Source organism: Carcharodon carcharias, chromosome 14 (genome assembly GCF_017639515.1).
Source record: "Carcharodon carcharias isolate sCarCar2 chromosome 14, sCarCar2.pri, whole genome shotgun sequence".
In the NCBI taxonomy this organism is placed as follows: Eukaryota; Metazoa; Chordata; class Chondrichthyes; order Lamniformes; family Lamnidae; genus Carcharodon; species Carcharodon carcharias.
This window is the reverse complement of record NC_054480.1, coordinates 84110002-84131132: the sequence shown is the minus strand read 5'-3', so window position 1 is coordinate 84131132 and position 21131 is coordinate 84110002. Positions and strand designations below refer to the sequence as shown.

Below are 21131 nucleotides of genomic sequence, written 5' to 3'. Positions count from 1 at the left end.
TGGACAGTCTGTGGATTGGACAGTCTGGGGGATTGTACAGTCTCTGAATTGAGGTCTGTATATTGGACATTATGTGAGTTTGATAGTCTGTGGTTTGGACAGTCTGTGGTTTGGTCATCTGGTTTATTACAGCCTATGGAATTGACAATTGTTTATTATGACAGTCTGTAGATTTAATAATCTGTGGACAGGATATTCTGTGGATTGTTCAGCATGTGCTTTAGCCGTCTCTGGATTGGACAGCCTGTGGATTGGACAGTATGAGGTTTATTAAAGTCCCTGATTTGGGCACTCTGTAGATTGGACAGTCTGTGCATTGGACAACCTATGGATTGGACTGTCTCTGGATTGCACAGTCTTTGGTTTAGTAAAGCCTACGGATTGAACAATCTGTAGTTTGGATGTTCTATGAATTAATGTGAATTGGACAGTCTGTAGTTTATTGCCGTCTGTGGATTGGACTGTCTGTGATTTGGACTGTCTGTGGTTTATTTCAGTCCATGGATTGAAGAATCAGTTCATTGGAAAGTCTGTGGTTTGGACAGCCTGTGAATTAGTCAATATAAATTGGACAGCATGTAGTTTACTGCAGTCTGTGGATTGGACAATATGTTAATTGGATGGTCAGTGGATTGGACAGTATGTGATTTACTACAGTCTGTGGTTGAATACAGCCTATGGATTGGACGGTCTGTGGCTTTGACAGTCTGCAGATTGAATAATTTGTGGATAGGATATTCTGTGGATTGCTCAGCCTGTGCTTTGGCCAGTCTCTGGATTGGACAGCATGTGGATTGGACACTATGAGGTTTATTAAGGTTCGTGAATTGGGCACCCTGTAAATTGGGCAGTGCGTGCATTGGACAACCTATGGATTGGACAGTCTCTGAATTGTACAGTCTGTGCATTCGACATTCTGTGGATTGGACAGTATGAGGATTTGACAGTTTGTGGATTGGACAGTCTGTGGATGGACACTCTGTTGTTCATTACAGCCTATGGATTGGACAGTCTGTGCATTGGTCTGTCTGTGGTTTGGAGAGTCTCTGAATTGGACAGTCTGTTGATTGGAGAGTATGAGGATTTGACAGTTTGTGGCTTTGGACAGTCTGTGGATGGAAAGTGTGTGGTTCATTATAGCTTATGGATTGGACTGTCTCTGGATTGGAAAATCTGTGGTTTATTACAGCCTGTAGATTGGACAGTTTGTGGATTGGACTGTCTGTGGATTGGACACTCTGTGGATTGGACAGCTTATGCATTGGACTCTTTGTTGATTGGACGGTCTGTGGGTTGGACAGTCTGCAGTTTATTAGTCTGCAGATTGGACAGACTGTGGATTGGACAGTAGGTGGATTTGGACAGTCTGTGTTATATTACTGCCAGTAGATTGGACAGTGTGTGAATTGGAAAATCTGAGAATTAGAGGGTGTGAATTGGACAGTGTGCAGTTTATTGTAGTCTGTGGATTGGACATATGGTGAATTGGAATATCTGAGAATTAGAGGGGGTGAATTGGACATTTTGTAATTTATTTCAGTCTGTGGATTGGACATTCTGTGGTTTATTTCCATTTATGGATTGGACAGTCTCTGGATTATTACAGCCTGTGGATTGGACACTCTGTAGATAAGACAGCCTGTGCATTGGACAGTCTATGTAGTAGACTCACTCTGGATTTGACAGTCTGTGAATTGGACACTCTGTGGATTCAACAGTCTGTGCATTTGGACTGTCCCTGAATTGGACAGTCTGTTGTTTGGACAGTCTGTGCTTTATTACGGTCTGTGGATTGGACAGTCTGAGGTTTATTAGTTTGTGAATTGGACATTCAGTGGTTTGAGCAGTCTGCGAATTGTATAGTCTGTTTTATTACAGCCTGTGAGTTGGACAGTCTCTGAATTGGACAGTCTGTGGTTTATTACAGTCTGCGGATTGGACAATGTGGCTTCGACAGTCTGTAGTTTATAAAAATCTGTGGTATTGACGGTCTGTAGATTGGACAGTCTATGGATTGGACAGTCGGTGAATTGGACACTTTGTAGACCGGATTGCCTGTGCTTTGGACAGCCTGCAGATTGGGGACTCTGTGGTTTCTTACAGACTGTGGATTAGACAATCTGTAGATTGGACAGTCTGTGGTTTATTACAGTCTTGATTATTACAGTCTGTGCATTGCACACTCTGTAGATTGGATAGCCTGTGGATTATTACACTCTGTGGATTGGACAGTCAGTGGATTCGGACAGTCTTTGGTTTATTAGAGCCTGTGGATTGGATGGTGTGTGAATTGGACAGTCTATGGTTTGTACAGTCTGTGGATTGGACCAGCTGTGGATTGAAAAATCTGTGAATTGGACAGTATGAATTGGACAGTGTGTATTGTATTGCAGTCTGTGGATTGAACAGTCTGTGAATTCGACAGCCTATGGTTTATATCAGTCTGTGGATTGGAAAGACTGTGGATTGGACAGTTGGTGGATTAGACATTCTACAGATTGGAATCTCTGCGGATTGGATACTGTGCTTTATTACAGTCTATGGATTGGACAGCCTATGGATTGCACAGGCTGTTGATTGGACAATCTGTTGAGTGTACCCTCTGAGGTTTATTATAGTGTGTGGTTTGGACAGCCTGTGGATTGGACAGCCTGTGTTTTTTTAACTGCCTGTAGATTTGACAGTGTGTGAAGTTGACAGTCTGTTGTTTATTACATTCTGTGGACTGGACAGTGTGTGGATAGGACAGCCAGTGGCTTATTACAGACTATGAATAGGACAGACTGTGCATAGGACACTCTGAGAATTGGTAGACTGTGGATTTGACACTCAGTGGATTGGTCATTCTGTGCTTTATTATGGACTGTTGATTGAACAGTCTGTTGATTGGAAAGTCTGTGGTTTGGGCAGCCTGTGATATAGACAGCCTGCGAAATGGACATTTTGTATTTGACAGCCTGTGGTTTCTTACAGTCTGTGGATTGGACAGTCTGTTGGTTATTACAGCTTGTGAACTGGGAAGTTTGTACATTGGACAGTGTGGATCGGACAGCCTGTGCTTCTTTCACTCTATAGAATGGACATTCTTTGGATTGGAAAGCCTTTGGATTGGACACTCTGTAGATTGGGCAGTCTGTGTATTGGGCAGTCTGTTGATCGTACACTCTGAGGTTTATTACAGTCTGTGGTTTGGACAGCCTGTAGGTTGGACACTCTGTAGATTGGATAGCCTCTGGATTGGACAGTCAATGGCTTAGACAGTCTATGGTTGTTTAGACTCTGTCGATTGGACAGTCTGTGGTTTATTACACTCAGTAGATTGGACATTCTGAGAATTGGACAGTCTGCAGATGGGACACACTGCGGAATGGATGGTCTGTGGATTGGACAGTCAGTGGATTGGAAAGCCTGTGGTTATTTAATGCCTGTAGATTGGACAGTGTGTCAATTTGACAGTCTGTGGTTTATTACATTCTGTGGGCTGGACAGTGTGTGGATTGGATACACTCTAGATTGGATAGCCTCTGGATTAGACAATCAGTGGATTAGACAGTATAAAGTTTATAACAGTCTGTTGATTGGACAGTCTGTGGATTGGAATGTCTGTGGATTGACAGTCTGTGGATTAGACATTCTGCAGATTGGAAACTCTGCGGATTGGACATCTGCAGATTGGACACTCTGCGAATTGGATACTGTGTTTTATTACAATCTGTGAATTGGACAGCCTATGGATTGTACAGGCTGTTGATTGGACAATCTGTTGATTGTACCCTCTGAGGTTTATTATAGTGTGTGGTTTGGACAGTCTGTGGATTGGAAAGCCTGAGTTTTTTTTACTGCCTGCAGATTTGACAGTGTGTGAAGTTGACAGTCTGTTGTTTATTACATTCTGTGGACTGGACATTTTCCGAATAGGACAGCCAGTGGCTTATTACAGACTGTGAATAGGACAGACTGTGGATATGACAATCTGAGGATTGGTAGACTGTGGATTTGACACTCAGTGGATTGGTCATTCTGTGGTTTATAATGGACTTTGGATTGAACAGTCTGTCCATTGGAAAGTCTGTGGTTTGGACAGCCTGTGATATGGACAGCCTGTGAAATGGACATTTTGTATTTGACAGCCTGTGCTTTCTTACAATCTGTGGATTGGACAGTCTGCTGTTTATTACAGCTTGTCAATTGGGAAGTCTGTACATTGGACAGTCTGTGGATTGGACAGCCTGTGGCTTGAGCAGTTGTGATTTGAACAGTCTGTGCATTTGTCAGTTTGTGGATTGGACAGTCTATGGTTCTTTAACTGTGTAGACTGGACATTCTTTGGATTGGACAGCCTATGGATCGGATACTATGTAGATTGGACAGTCTGTTGATTGTACACTCTGAGGTTTATTACACTCTGTAGTTTGGACAGTCTGTGGATTAGACACTCTGTTGATTGGATAGCCTCTGGATTGGACAGTCAGTGGATTAGACAGTCTATGCTTTATTTGAGTATGTCAATTGTACAGTCTGTGGATTGCACACTGTGTGGTTTATTACACTCAGTACCTAGGACATTCTGAGAATTGGACAGACTGCAGATCGGACACACTGCGGATTGGATGGTCTGTGGATTGGACAGTCAGTGGAAATGAAAGCCTCTGGTTATGTACTGCCTGTAGAATGGACAACATGTGAATTTGACAGTCTGTGGTTCTTACATTCTGTGGTCTGCACATTGTGTGGATTGGACACTCTCTAGATTGGATAGCCTCTGTTTTGGACAGTCAGTGGATGAGACAGCATAAGCATTATTACAGTCTGTCAATTGGACAGTCTATGGATTGGACTGTCTGCAAATTGGACAGTCTGTGGATTGGACATTCTGCAGATTGGACACTCTGCGAATTGTATACTGTGCTTTATTACAATCTGTGGATTGGACAGCCTGTGGATTGGACAGGCTGTTGATTGGAGAATTTGTTGATTGTACCCTCTGAGGTTTATGATAGTCTGTGGTTTGAATAGTCTGTTGATTGGACACTCTGTCGATTGGATGGTCTGTGGATTGGACAGTCAGTGGATTGGACAGCCTCTGTTTCTTTTTACAGCCTGTAGATTTGACAGTGTGTGAAGTTGGCAGTTTGTTGTTTATTACATTCTGTGGACTGGACAGCGTGTGGATAGGACAGTCAGTGGCTTATAACAGACTGTGAATAGGACAGACTTTGGATATGACAATCTGAGGATTGGTAGACTGTGGATTTGACACTCAGTGGATTGGTCATTCTGTGGTTTATTATGGACTGTTTGATTGAACAGTCTGTTGATTGGAAAGTCTGTGGTTTGGACAGCCTGTGATATGGACAGCCTGTGAAATGGACATTTTGTATTTGACAGCCTGTGGTTTCTTACAGTCTGTGGATTGGATAGTCTGTTGTTTATTACAGCTTGTCAATGGGAAGTCTGTACATTGGACAGTCTGTGGATTGGACAGCCTGTGGTTTGTGCAGTTGTGATTTGAACAGCCTGTGCATTTGTCAGTCTGTGGATTGGACTGTGTATGGTTCTTTAACTGTGTAGATTGGACATTCTTTGGATTGGACAGCCTGTGGATTGTACACTCCGTAGATTGGACAGTCTGTTGATTGTACACTCTGAGGTTTATTACACTCTATAGTTTGGACAGGCTGTGGATTAGATAGTCTATGATTTATTAGAGTCTGTCAATTGGACAGTCTGTGGATTTCACACTGTGTGGTTTATTTTACTCAGTACATAGGACATTCTGAGAATTGGAAGTCTGCAGATTGGACATGCTCTGGATTGGATGGTCTGTGGATTGGACAGTCAGTGGAAATGAAATCCTCTGGTTATTTACTGCCTGTAGATTGGACAGCATGTGAATTTGACAGTCTGTGGTTGTTACATTCTGTGGTCTGCACATTGTGTGGATTGGAGACTCTCTAGATTGGATAGCGTCTGTATTGGACAGTCAGTGGATTTCCCACTGTGTGGTTTATTACACTCAGTACATAGGACATACTGAGAATTGGAAGTCTGCAGATTGGACATGCTCTGGATTGGATGGTCTGTGGAGTCCTACTCCGGCCCCCTTCCACAACTCTTTCTCCGGTACATCGATGATTATTTCGGTGCCGCTTCATGCTCTCGTCAGGACTTGGAAAAATTTGTTAATTTTGCTTCCAATCTCCACCCCTCCATCATTTTCACGTGGTCCATCTCTGACTCTTCCCTTCCCTTCCTTGACCTCTCTGTCTCAATCTCTGGTGATAGACTGTCCACCAATATCCATTACAAACCCACCGACTCCCACAGCTATCTCGACTACAGCTCCTCACACCCCACTTCCTGTAAGGACTCCATCCCATTCTCTCAGTTCCTTCGCCTCCGTCGCATCTGTTCCGATGATGCTACATTCAAAAACAGTTCCTCTGACATGTCCTCCTTCTTCCTTAACCGAGGTTTTCCACCCACGGTCGTTGACAGGGCCCTCAACCGTGTCCGGCCCATCTCCCGCGCATCCGCCCTCACTCCTTCTCCTCCCTCCCAGAAACATGATAGGGTCCCCCTTGTCCTCACTTATCACCCCACCAGCCTCCGCATTCAAAGGATCATCCTCCGCCATTTCCGCCAACTCCAGCATGATGCCACCACCAAACACATCTTCCCTTCACCCCCCTTATCGGCATTCCGTAGGGATCGCTCCCTCCGGGACACCCTGGTCCACTCCTCCATCACCCCCTACTCCTCAACCCCCTCCTATGGCACAACCCCATGCCCACGCAAAAGATGCAACACCTGCCCCTTCACTTCCTCTCTCCTCACCGTCCAAGGACCCAAACACTCCTTTCAAGTGAAGCAGCATTTCACTTGCATTTCCCCCAACTTAGTCTACTGCATTCGTTGCTCCCAATGTGGTCTCCTCTACATTGGAGAGACCAAACGTAAGCTGGGCGACCGCTTTGCAGAACACCTGCGGTCTGTCCGCAAGAATGACCCAAACCTCCCTGTCGCTTGCCATTTTAACACTCCACCCTGCTCTCTTGCCCACATGTCTGTCCTTGGCTTGCTGCATTGTTCCAGTGAAGCCCAACGCAAACTGGAGGAACAACACCTCATCTTCCGACTAGGGACTTTACAGCCTTCCGGACTGAATACTGAATTCAACAACTTTAGGTCGTGAGCTCCCTCCCCCATCCCCACCCCCTTTCTGTTTCCCCCTTCTTTTTTTTCCCAATAAATTATAAAGCTTTTCCTTTTCCCACCTATTTCCATTATTAAAAAGAAAACCCACTAGAGCTATACCTTGAGTGCCCTACCATCCATTCTTAATTAGCACATTCGTTTAGATAATATCACCAACTTTAACTTTAACACCTATGTGTTCTATTGTACTATTGTCGTTGACATCTTTTGATGATCTGCTTCTATTACTGCTTGTTTGTCCCTACAACCACACCAACCCCCTCCACCTCTCTGTCTCTCTATCTCTCCGCCCCCCACACACACACCTTAAACCAGCTTATATTTAAGCTCTTTCCTGGACTCGAACTCAAGTTCTGTCGAAGGGTCATGAGGACTCGAAACGTCAACTCTTTTCTTCTCCGCCGATGCTGCCAGACCTGCTGAGTTTTTCCAGGTAATTCTGTTTTTGTTTAAGCTTTATTACAGTCTGTCAATTGGACAATCTGTGGATTGGACTGTCTGTGGATTGGACAGGCTGTTGATTGGAGAATCTGTTGATTGTACCCTCTGAGGTTTATTATAGTCTGTGGTTTGGACAGTCTGTGGATTGGACACTCTGTCGATTGGATGGTCTGTGGATTGGACAGTCAGTGGATTGGACAGCTGGTGGTTTTTTACTGCCTGTAGATTTGACAGTGTGTGAAGTTGACAGTCTGTTGTTTATTACATTCTGTGGACTGGACAGTGTGTGGTTAGGACAGCCAGTGGATTATTACAGACTGTGAATTGGACAGACTGTGGATTTGACACTCAGTGGATTGGTCATTCTGTGGTTTAATATTGACTGTGGATTGAACAGTCGGTTGATTGGAAAGTCTGTGGTTAGGACAGCCTATGATATGGACATCCTGCGAAATGGACATTCTGTATTTGATAAAAACAAAAAAACTGCGGATCCTGGAAATCCAAAACAAAAACAGATTACCTGGAAAAACTCAGCAGGTCTGGCAGCATCGGCGGAGAAGAAAAGAGTTGACGTTTCGAGTCCTCATAACCCTTCAACAGAACAGAATTTGAGTTCTGTTGAAGTGTCATGAGGACTCAAAACGTCAACTCTTTTCTTCTCCGCCGATGCTGCCAGACCTGCTGAGTTTTTCCAGGTAATTCTGTTTTTATTCCGTATTTGACAGCCTGTGGTTTCTTACAGTTTGTGGATTGGGCAGTCTGTTGTTTATTACAGCTTGTGAATTGGGAAGTTTGTACATTGGACAGTCTGTGGATTGGTCAGCCTGTGGTTCATTCACTGTGTAGAATGGACATTCTTTGGATTGGACAGCCTGTGGATTGGACACTCTGTAGATTGTGCAGTCAATGTATTGCACAGTCTGTTGATTGTACACTCTGAGGTTTATTACAGTCTGTAGTTTGGACAGTCTGTGGATTGGACAGTCAATGGATTGGACAGTCTATGACTTATTAGAGTCTGTCGATTGGACAGTCTGTGGATTGCACTGTGTCTGGATTGCACAGTCTGTGGTTTATTACACTCAGTAGATTGGACATTCTGAGAATTGGACAGTCTGCAGATGGGACACACTGCGGATTGGATGGTCTGTGGATTGCACAGTCAGTGGATTGGAAAGCCTGTGGTTATTTAATGCCTGTAGATTGGACAGTGTGTCAGTTTGACAGTCTGTGGTTTATTACATTCTTTGGGTTGGACAGTGTGTGGATTGGACACTCTCTAGATCGGATAGCCTCTGGATTAGACAGTCAGTGGATTAGACGGTGTAAGGTTTATTACAGTCTGTCGATTGGACAATCTGTGGATTGGACTGTCTGCAGATTGACAGTCGGTGGATTGGACATTCTGCAGATTGGACACTTGGCGAATTGGATACTGTGCTTTATTACAGTCTGTGGATTGGACAGCCTATGGATTGGACAGGCTGTTGATTGGACAATCTGTTGATTGTAATCTCTGAGGTTTATTATAGTATGTGGTTTGGACAGTCTGTGGATTGGACAGCCTGTGTTTTTTTTACTGCCTGTAGATTTGACAGTGTTTGAAGTTGACAGTCTGTTGTTTATTACATTCTGTGGACTGGACAGTGTGTGAATAGGACAGCCAGTGGCTTATTACAGACTGTGAATAGGACAGACTGTGCATATGACAATCTGCGGATTGGTAGACTGTGGATTTGACACTCAGTGGATTGGTCATTCTGTGGTTTATTATGGACTGTGGATTGAACAGTCTGTCCATTGGAAAGTCTGTGGTTTGGACAGCCTGTGATATGGACAGCCTGCGAAATGGACATTTTGTATTTGACAGCCTGTGGTTTCTTACAGTCTGTGGATTGGACAGTCTGTTGTTTATTACAGCTTGTCAATTGGGAAGTCTGTACATTGGACAGCCTGTGGTTTGAGCAGTTGTGATTTGAACAGCCTGTGCATTTGTCAGTCTGTGGATTGGACAGTGTATGGTTCTTTAACTGTGTAGACTGGACATTCTTTGGATTGGACAGCCTGTGGATTGGACACTCCGTAGATTGGACAGTCTGTTGATTGTACACTCTGATGTTTATTGCACTCTGTAGTTTGGACAGGCTGTGGATTAGATAGTCTATGATTTATTAGAGTCTGTCAGTTGGACGGTCTGTGGATTACACAATCTGTGGTTTATTACACTCAGTACATAGGACATTCTGAGAATTGGAAGTCTGCAGATTGGACATGCTCCGGATTGGATGGTCTGTGGATTGGACAGTCAGTGGAAATGTATGCCTCTGGTTATTTACTGCTCGTAGATTGGACAGCATGTGAATTTGACAGTCTGTTGTTCTTACATTCTGTTGTCTGCACATTTTTTGGATTGGACACTCTCTTGATTGGATAGCCTCTGTATTGGACAGTCAGTGGATTAGACAGCATAAGCTTTATTACAGTCTGCCAATAGGACATTCTGAGGATTGGACTGTCTGTGGATTGGACAGTCTGTGAATTGCACAGGCTGTTGATTGGAGAAATTGTTGGTTGTACCCTCTGTGGTTTATTAGAGTCTGTGGTTTGGACAGTCTGTGGATTGGATACTCTGTCGATTGGATGGTCTGTGGATTGGACAGTCAGTGGATTGGACAGCTTGTGGTTTTTTACTGCCTGTAGATTTGACAGTGTGTGAAGTTGACAGGCTGTTGTTTATTACATTCTGTGGACTGGACAGTGTGTGGTTAGGACAGCCAGTGGATTATTACAGACTGTGAATTGGACAGACTGTGGATTTGACACTCAGTGGATTGGTCATTCTGTGGTTTAATATTGACTGTGGATTGAACAGTCGGTTGATTGGAAAGTCTATGGCTAGGATAGCCTATGATATGGACATCCTGCGAAATGGACATTCTGTATTTGATAAAAACAAAAAAACTGTGGATCCTGGTAATCCAAAACAAAAACAGATTACCTGGAAAAACTCAGCAGGTCTGGCAGCATCGGCGGAGAAGAAAAGAGATGACGTTTTGAGTCCTCATTACCCTTCAACAGAACAGAATTTGAGTTCTGTTGAAGTGTCATGAGGACTCGAAACGTCAACTCTTTTCTTCTCCGCCGATGCTGCCAGACCTGCTGAGTTTTTCCAGGTAATTCTGTTTTTATTCTGTATTTGACAGCCTGTGGTTTCTTACAGTCTGTGGATTGGGCAGTCTGTTGTTTATTACAGCTTGTGTTTTGGGAAGTTTGTACATTGGACAATCCGTGGATTGGTCAGCCTGTGGTTTATTCACTGTGTAGAATGGACATTCTTTGGATTGGACAGCCAGTGGATTGGACGCTCTGTAGATTGTGCAGTCGGTGTATTGGACAGTCTGTTGACTGTACACTCTGATGTTTATTACAGTCTGTAGTTTGGACAGTCTGTTGATTGTACACTCTGAGGTTTATTACACTCTGTGGATTGGACATTCTGCAGATTGGACACTCTGCGGATTGGATACTGTGTTTTATTACAGTCTGTGGATTGGACAACCTGTGGATTGGACAGGCTGTTGATTGGAGAATCTGTTGATTGTACCCTCTGAGGTTTATTATAGTCTGTGGTTTGGACAGTCTGTGGATTGGACACTCTGTCGACTGGATGGTTTATGAAATGGACAGCCTGTGGTTTCTTACTGCCTATAGATTAGACAGTGTGTGCATTTGACAGTCTGTTGTTTATTACATTCTGTGGACTGGACAGTGTGTGGATAGGACAGTCAGTGGCTTATTACAGACTTTGAATTGGGAAGTCTGTACATTGGACAGTCTGTGGATTTGACAGGGTGTGTTTTGAACAGTTGTGAATTGGGAAGTTTGTACATTGGACAGTCGTTGAATTTGTCAGCCTGTGGTTCATTCACTGTGTAGAATGGACATTCTTTGGATTGGACAGCCTGTGGATTGGACACTCTGTTGATTGGGCATTCTGTGTATTGGACAGTCTGTTGATTGTACACTCTGAGGCTTATTACAGTCTGTAGTTTGGACAGTCTTTGGATTGGACACTCTATAGATTGGATTGCTCTGGATTGGACAGTCAGTGGATTAGACAGTATAAGGTTTATTACAGTCTATCGACTGGACAGTCTGTGGATCGAACTGTCTGCTGATTGCACAGTCTGTGGTTTATTACACTCAGTAGATTGGACATTCTGAGAATTGGACATTCTGCAGATTGGACATTCTGAGGATTGGATGGTCTGTGGATTGGACAGTTAGAGCCTTGGACAGCCTGTGGTTTTTTACTGCCTGTAGATTGGACAGTGTGTGGATTTGACAGTCTGTGGTTTATTACATTCTGTGGGCTGGACAGTGTGTGGATTGGATAGCCTGAGGTTTATTACAGGCTGTGAATTGGACAGATTGTGGATAGGACACTTTGAGGATTGGTAGACTGTGGATTTGACAGTCAGTGGATTGTACAGTCTGTGAGTTATTACATCCTGTAGATTGGACAGTGTTTCATTGGACATTGCATAATTTCGGCACTCTGTAATTTAGACACTGTGGTTCATTACAATCTGTGTATTGGACTTTCTGTGGTTTATTATGGACTGTGGATTGAACAGTCTGTTGATTGGAAAGTCTGTGGTTTGGACAGCCTGTGATATGGACAACGTGTGAAATGGACATTCTGTATTTGACAGCATGTGGTTTCTTACAGTCTCTGGAGTGGAGAGTCTGTGGAGTGGACAGACTGTTGTTTATCAAAGCCTGTGGATTGGACAATCTGTTGCTTATTACAGCTCGTGAATTGGGAATGCTGTACTTTGGGCGGTCTGTGGATTGGACAGCCTGTGGTCTGAGCAGTGGTGAATTGGACTGTCTGCATTGGACAATCTGTAGATTGGACAGTCTATGGTTCTTTCGCTGTGTAGTTTAGTCTTTCTTTGGTTGGACAGCCTGTGGATTGGACACTCTGTAGAGTGGACTGTCTGTGGATTGTACAGTCTATTAATGTACACTCTGAGGTTTATTACAGTCCGTCAATTGGACAGTCAGTGGATTGGACTGTCTCTGGATTTCACAGTCTGTGGTTTATTACATTCAGTAGATTGGTCATTCTGCGGATTGGAAACTCTGCGGATTGGACACTCTGTGCTTTATTGCAGTCTGCAGATTGGACAGTCTGTGGTTTATTATTGTCTGTAGATTAGAAAGTGTGTGAATTGGACAGTGTATAGTTCGGACACTCTTTGGATTGGACAATCTGCATTATTAGAGCCTGTGGATTGTCATTCTGTGGTTTATTATGGACTGTGGATTGAACAGTCTGTTAATTGGAAAGTATGTTGTTTGGACAGTCTGTGATATGGACAGCCTGCGAAATGGACATTCTGTATCCAACAGCCTGTGGCTTCTTTCAGTCTGTGGATTGGACAATCTGTTGCTTATTACAGCCTGTGAATTGGGAAGTCTGTACATTGGGCAGTCTGTGGATTGGACAGCCTGTGAATTGGACAGTATGAGGATTGTACACTCTGTGGCTCATTACAGGCTGTGGATTGGAGACTCTTTAGATTGGACAGTCTGTGCATTGGACAGTCTGTTGATTGGACTGTCTCTGGTTTGTGACAGTGTGTGCATTGGACAGTGTGTGGATTGGACAGTGTGTGGATTGGACAGTGTGTGTTTTAATTCAGCCTGTCGTTTGGACAGCCTTTGTTTTATTACAGCCTGTAGTTTGGACAGTGTTTGAATTGGCAGTCTGTGGATTGGACAGTCTGTGGATTGGACAGTGTGTGGATTGAACAGTGTGTGGTTTATCACAGTCTGTGAATTGGGCAGTCTGTTGATTGGACAGTCTGTGGATTGGATAGCCCGTGGTTTATTACAGTCTGTGGATTGGATAGTCTGTAGTTTATTACATTCTGTGAATTGGCCAGTCTGTGGATTGGACAGTCCGTAGTTTATTATAGTCTGTGGATTGGATAGTCTGTAGTTTATTACAGTCTGTGAAGTGGGCAGTCTGTGGATTGAAACAAAAAACAAAAAACTGTGGATGCTGGAAATCCAAAACAAAAACAGAATTACCTGGAAAAACTCAGCAGGTCTGGCAGCATCGGCGGTAGTTCTGTCGAAGGGTCATGAGGACTCGAAAAGTCAACTCTTTTCTTCTCCGCCGATGCTGCCAGACCTGCTGAGTTTTTCCAGGTAATTCTGTTTTTGTTCTGTGGACTAGATAGTTTGTCGTTTATTACAGTTTGTGAATTGGGCACTCTGTGGAATGGACAGTCCGTGATTTATTACAGTCTATCGATTGGACTGTCTGCGGATTGGACAGTCTGCGGATTGGACAGTCTGCGGATAGGACACTCTGTGGATTGGACACTCTGCGGATCGGACACTCTGCGGATTGGACACTGTGCTTTAATACAGTCTGTGGATTGGACAGCCTGTGGTTTGGAAAGTCTGTTGATTGGACAATCTGTTGGATTGGATAGTTTGTAGTTTATTACAGTCTGTGAATTGGGCAGTCTGTGGTTTAAAACATTGAGCATTGGGCATTATTTTTACAGAATCTCTGTTCAACTGTAGGAAAGGTACTAAATATCAAATTTTGCCTTATTTATACGGAAACAGATTTGAAACTTCAATTATGAATATGACACTGTTTTGTCCTTTGGACTGGAAATCTGGCATTGTAATTTCTAACCAGTTTTAGCAGCAGGTGCAGATGTATAAAAAGGATTGAGCTGAGAACAGCCCTTTGACCAGGCTGAGTGAAATAAATATACTCTCTGCACAGAGGCCAATAGATTCCACAATTCAGGAAGAGGATAAGCGGAGCTTTATATTTAAAGTGTTATTTTTAATGAGCACATTACATCAGGCACTTCATTATTTTGCTTCTCAAGGAGATGTTCAAAGGAAAATATCATGATGCACAATCCAGTAATACCCCTAGGGACAAGAGGCCTTCTTGCCAAAAATAATCTTGGATGACATAAGCGGTAAAGGACAACATAAAATTAAAATGAAAAGCCTGCAAAAATGCAAAATCAAGCACAAAATCTGATGATCGGGGGAATTACAAAAATGTTATGCGAATAAGACATGAAGGAAATCCAAACTGTATTTTATTCTTTTATTAACTTTATTCTTGTTTTTTGCTATTTTAAAATGGACTTTCTGCTCAGCCTAAAAAGATGGCTGCTGTAAGTCACATGGCCACAAGATTGGCCCCTTGTTCTGGAAGCTACCAACAGGAATTACAAGAACCAAAGAATCCTCCTCATTATTGTGGAATTGTAAGGCCATTATAATCACAAAACCATGGGACTCCCAGGGATTGAAACTCATTATTCTTGCTGTGGTGCTACTTCAATATGGATGGTAACTCTTTCAAAAGCTAATGGCTGGGACATGATCAGTCCTGAAAGCAAACCCAAACACCAGATCATAATTATTTCAATGGGGTGTTTGAGAAAGAAAGTCACATGACTCATGTGATCATTTTGGAATCTCTATATTGCTTTGAGAACTGAGTCTGCTGAATTACCAACTAATCAAACAGACAACAGGACTCCCAGCTGACCAAGCAGGTGGGCACTGCATCTCATTTCTTTGAAGCCTGTTGCTGATCAAAGCCTGCCAAGCAGTCCAAGCACAGGAATCCTCTTGTGCACTATTATCATTGACTGCAAAAGGACTTTCACGTTGCTGTCTCCAACTAAGGACTCATTTGAACTTCTCCTTGGTCAAGGAAACTCCCTCTTTGACAATCTGGACTCTGGAAGTCACAGGAACTAATTATTCATTCTGTGGTTCTTTTAATGTTATTATCCATAGCTGTAAAAACTCCCTTTTTTTCTACCCCCAAACACCACCAGCCACCCCGCCCCCCCCCCACCCCCCAACCCACCCTCCTTACTGTATGACTAAGAGAGTATGATTACTGGATAACAAAATCAACACAATACTCTTTCGCAATTAAATTCAGAAAAAGAGGGTAGTTAGAAGTGATGTAGGCCCTGGAAAACCAATAATGTTAGGAATTGGTTAAGAATTGATAATGAAAATAAGGAAATGGTGGACATATAGAATAATATCGATGACATGGCGAACATCCCAATGAAATGAATATTGAATCCGGGACAAGGACTCACAAAATTAATAAGACAAAATGACAGGAAAGGCAATAAAGAGTGATAAATTTTCCATCCCAGGGTTTAAGGAAGTCTGTGAGATCAACGTTGATGCCCTAGCTATAATCTTTCAAAGTTCCCTCAATTCACGAGTCTTTCCTTTAGATTGGAAATTTGCTCATGTCAGGGAAAACCAGGGAACATTGGTCAGCCTAAAATCTGTTAAGAAATTGGAGAGTTTATAATTATGGATAGGGTGACTGAAGACTCTGAAAATTTTCTGCTGATCAGAGAACCAACATGGATTTATGAAGGGTAGGATTTGTCTGGTGAACATGATTCAATATTTTTGAAGAGGTGACTAAAGCAGTGGACTGAGGATTAATATCTATGGATGTTATTACCAGAGATGACAATGAGGAATTATTGGTTAATGTCTGGAATGCACTGTCTGGCAGGGTGATGGATCCAGATTCAATACAACCTTTGAAAAGGAAGGAGGAAAAAAATTGAAGGGAAATTAGGGAAAAAGCGGAGGAGTGGGACTAGCTGGTTTGAGCTTCAAACTAGCCAGTGCATGCTCAATGGGTCACATGGTCCTGTCTTTGAACTATGTTGTTTTATTTATATGGACTCCAGGAGACTTTTGATAAAGTCTTTCTGATGAAGAGTCATACGGACTCGAAACCTTAACTATATTCCTCTCCGCAGATGCTGGCAGACCTGCTGAGTTTTTCCAGCTATTTTTGTTTTTGTTACAGAGAAAGGATAATGGACAGATATGCGAATTGACAGGATGTGACCCTTATTGTCCCAGAAGGACTTGTGTTTGGGCCTCAGTTGTGACTGAAATCATGGGATAGAAAGCAACATATCCAAATTTACCTCTGGTGGCATTGTAATCATTATAGGGGGAACCATACATTTCAAAGAGATAGTAATAGATAAATTGACTGGGCAAAGCTATGGAAAATTGATTTCAATGTAGACAAATGTGAGGTCATTAATTTTGGATCTGAAAGGATAGAACAGGGTACTTACAAAAAAGTGAAATGCTGCAAACAGTGGAGACTTTGGGAACCAGGTACACAGTTCATAAAAATGTCATGAGCACATAGAGAAAATAATGCAAAAGACTAATGGAATGCTGGCTTTTCTAACTCGAGGACAAGTGGGTAGAGGATAGGCTTCAACATTATGAAGCCCTGGGTAGGCCACATCTTAGAAAGGATAAATTGGCCTTGGAGGAGAGCAGTAAAGAATGACCTCAGATGTATCAAACTTTTACAGAAAAGCAGGAAAAGATTAAGAATTTGATGAACCAGCTCCATTGAGCTAGGCACCGGAAACAACATTTGCACACTCAGTCCTGTCAACCCTTTCAAATCCTCCTTACTAACATCTGGGGGTTTGTGCCAAAATTGGGAGAGCTGTCTCACAGGCTAGTGTATGTGTCCTGCCCCACCAGCAGGACAGACCCAGAAGGACTGCTGGCACCATGGTATACAGTCATGAGGGTGTTGCCCTGGCAGTCTCCAATGATTCCCGACCACCAAAGTATTGTGGTATCAGGGTCAAACACGGGCAAGGACACCTCCTGTTAATTACCATGTACTGCACCCCCCACCTCAGCTGATGAATCAGTATCCTCCCTGTTGAACATCACTTGGAGGAAGCACTGAGGGTGGCAAGGGTGCAGAATGTTCTCTGGTTGCGGGACTTCAATATCCATCACCAAGAGTGGCTCGGTAGCACCACTACTGACTGAGCTGTCCAAGCCCTAAAGGATATAGCTGCTAGACTGGGTCTGCAGCAGGTGATGAGGGAATCAACAAGAGGGAAAAGCATACTTGAAATCATCCTCACCAACCTGCTTGTTGCAGATGCATCTGTCCAAGACAGTATCAGTAGGAGTGACCGCCACACAGTCCTTGTGGAGATGAAGTCCCGCCTTCACACTGAGGATACCCTCCATCGTGTTATGTAGTGCTACCACCCTGATGAATGGGATAGATTTCAAACAGATCTAGAAACTCAAGACTGGGCATCCATGAGGTGCTGTGGGCCATCCGCAGCAGATGAAATGTATGCAACCACAATCTGTAACCTCATGGCCTGGCATATTCCCCACTCTACCATAACCATCAAGCCAGGGGATCAACCCTGGTTCAATGAAGAGTGCAGGAGGGCATGCCAGGAGCAGCACCAGGCTTTCCTAAAAATGAGGTGTCAACCTGGTAAAGCTACAACACAGGGCTACTTGTATAACAAACAGCGGAAGCAGCTAGTGATAGATGGAGCTAAGCGATTCCACAACCAATGGATCGGATCTAATATCTGCAGTCAGGCCACTTCCAGTTATGAATGGTAGTGGACAATTTAACAACTCACTGGAGGAAGAGGCTCCACAAATATCCCCATCCTCAATGATGTGGGAGCCCAGCACATCAGTGCAAAAGAAACATCAGAAGCATTTGCAACAATCTTCAGCCAGAAGTGCCAAATGGATGATCCATCTTGGCCTCCTCCGGAGGTCCCCAGCATCACAGACATCAGCCTTCAGCCAATTCAATTCACTCCACGTGATATCATGAAACAGCTGAAGGCACTGGATACTGCAAAGGCTATAAGCCCTGACAATATTCCTGCAAAAGGAGTGATGATCTGTGCTCCAGAACTTGCTGCGCCCCTAGCCAAGCTGTTCCAGTACAGCTACAACACTGGCATCTACCTGGCTATGTGGAAAGTTGCCCAGGTATGTCCTGTACACAAGAAGCTGAGCAAATCCAACCTAGCCAATTATTGCCCCAGCAGTCTACTCTCGATTATCAGTAAAGTGATGGAAAGGGCCATCAACGGTGCAATGAAACAGCACTTAACTGAGCAATAACCTGCTTACTGACGTCAAGTTTGGGTTCTGCCAGGACCACGCAGCTCCTGACCTCATTATAACCTTGGTTCAAACATGGAAAAAGAGCTGAACTCTAGAGGTGAGGTGAGAGTGACTGCCCTTGACATCAAGGCAACATCTGACCAAGTGTGGCATCAAGGAGCCCTAGCTAAACTGGAGTCAATGGGAATCAGGGGGAAAACTCTCTGCTGGTTGGAGTCATACCTAGCACAAATGAAGATGGTTGTGGTTGTTGGAGGTCAGTCATCTCAGCTCCGACATCACTGCAGGAGTTCCTCAGGGTAGTGTCCTCAGCCCAACCATTTTCAGCTGCTTCATCAATGACCTTCCTTCCATCATAAGGTCAGAAGTGGGGATGTTCCCTGATGATTGCACAATCTTCAGCACCATTCACGACTCCTCAGATACTGAAGCAGTCCATGTCCATATGCAGCAAGACCTGGACAACATCCAGGCTTGGCCTGACAAGTGGCAAGTAAGATTTGCACCACACAAGTGCCAGGCAATGACCATCTCCAACAAGAGAGAATTTAACCATCACCCCTTGACATTCAATGGCATTACCATCACTGAATCCCCCAGGAACAACCTCTTACAAAAGCAGGTCAGAGGCTAGGAATCATGTGATGAGTAACTCAACTCCTGACTCCCCAAAGCCTGTCCACCATCTACAAGATGAGCGCAGCTGCATCAACACTTAAAAAGCTTGCTACCATCCAGGACAAAGCAGCCCGCTTCATTGGCACCACATCCACAAACATTCGCTCCCCCCACCACTGAAGCACAGTAGCAGCACCTTCCAAACTTGCCCTTCTACCACCTAGAAGGGCAAGAGCATCAGGCACATAGTAACCTGTAAGTTCCCCTCCAAGCCACTCACCATCCTGACTGACTTGGAAATATATTGCCGTTCCTTCACTGTTGCTGGATCAAAATCCTGGAACTCCCTTCCTAACAGCACTGTGGGTGTACCTACATCACATGGACAGCAGTGGTTCAAGAAGGCAGCTCACCACCACCTTCTCAAAGTCAACTAGGGATGGGCAATAAATGCTGGCCCAGCCAGCAAAGCCCACATTCCATAAATGAGTAAATAACATCAAACTTCAAGGGTTAAGCTACAAGGAGAGATTTCACCAACTCAGGTTGTATTCCCTGGAATTTCAGAGTTTAAGAGGTGAATTGATCAAAATGGTCAGGGAGATTGAGGAATAATAATCCTGCTGCTTGGGCACTCATGCAGACAGAGTCTAAAAATTAGAGCCATACCTTTAAAGGATGAAATTTGGAAACACCTCTTCACAGAAAGGTTTTAGAATTTTGGAACAATAAGTGATACTTTATCAAATGTTAATTTTAAATCAGAGATTGATCAATTTTTGTTAACTGGATGTGTGGTGCACTCAGAATCATAGAATCACAGTGCAGAAGAGATCCTTCAGCCCATCGAGTCTGCACCAACACGTGAGAAACACCTGTCTTACCTACCTAATCCCATTTACCAGCACTTGACCCATAGCCTTGAATGTTACGACGTGCCAAGTGCTCATCCAGGTACTTTTTAAAGGATGTGAGGCAACCTGCCTCCACCACCCTCCCAGGCAGCACATTCCAGACTGTCACCACCCTCTGGGTATAAAAGTTTTTCCTCACATCCCCCCTAAACCTCCTGCCCCTCATCTTGAACTTATATCCCCTCGTGACTGACCCTTCAACTAAGGGGAACAGCTGCTCCCTATCCACGCCCCTGTCTTCTCTGCTCCAACGAAAACAATTCAAGTCTATCCAACCTCTCTTCATAACTTAAATGTTTCATCCCAGGCAATATCCTGGTGAATCTCCTCTGCACCCCCTCCAGTGCAATTACATCCTTCCTATAATGTGGTGACCAGAACTGCACACAGTACTCCAGCTGTGGCCTCACCACAATTCCAACATGACCTCCAATATAAATCAGGTATAAACCGATGGAGTGAGGAACAAGTTGGAGGGATTTGATGGCCTATTCCTGTTCTGGTGGATAGATAGTTAAACTTCTAATGTAACCATCTAGATACATGATTAAATATAAGTATCCGCTGTTTAATAAAATTGCTTTATAATTTAAACTAAAAGGGGAGGTAATATTTAGTTTACAACCAGAGCTTACAATCTGGTTTATGTTTTATAAACTGATTTCAATGGAGATTTATTCAGGATTTTAAATGATGAAAGTGAATAATCAAAGATGATTTCCTCTGGTTGGGGAGTCAGTCACATGAGATGGTGAAGTTAATGATCACAAACAGATAAACAGACAGGGAGCAGATATGTCTTTCCAGAGGGTCTGGTTTGCTTTGAGATTGGAATGCTTTGCACTGGCCAATGATTGAGATACAATCTATTGGACTCTTCATGAGAAT

General features: G+C 43.6%; 1 protein-coding gene across 1 annotated transcript in view; it reads right to left on the bottom strand.

The window, feature by feature from the left end:
• The window catches only part of LOC121287549 (myosin light chain kinase 2, skeletal/cardiac muscle-like), a 198954-nt gene that overhangs the window by 166526 nt on the left and 11297 nt on the right, over positions 1–21131 (bottom strand). The gene's annotated exons all lie outside the window — the stretch shown is intronic.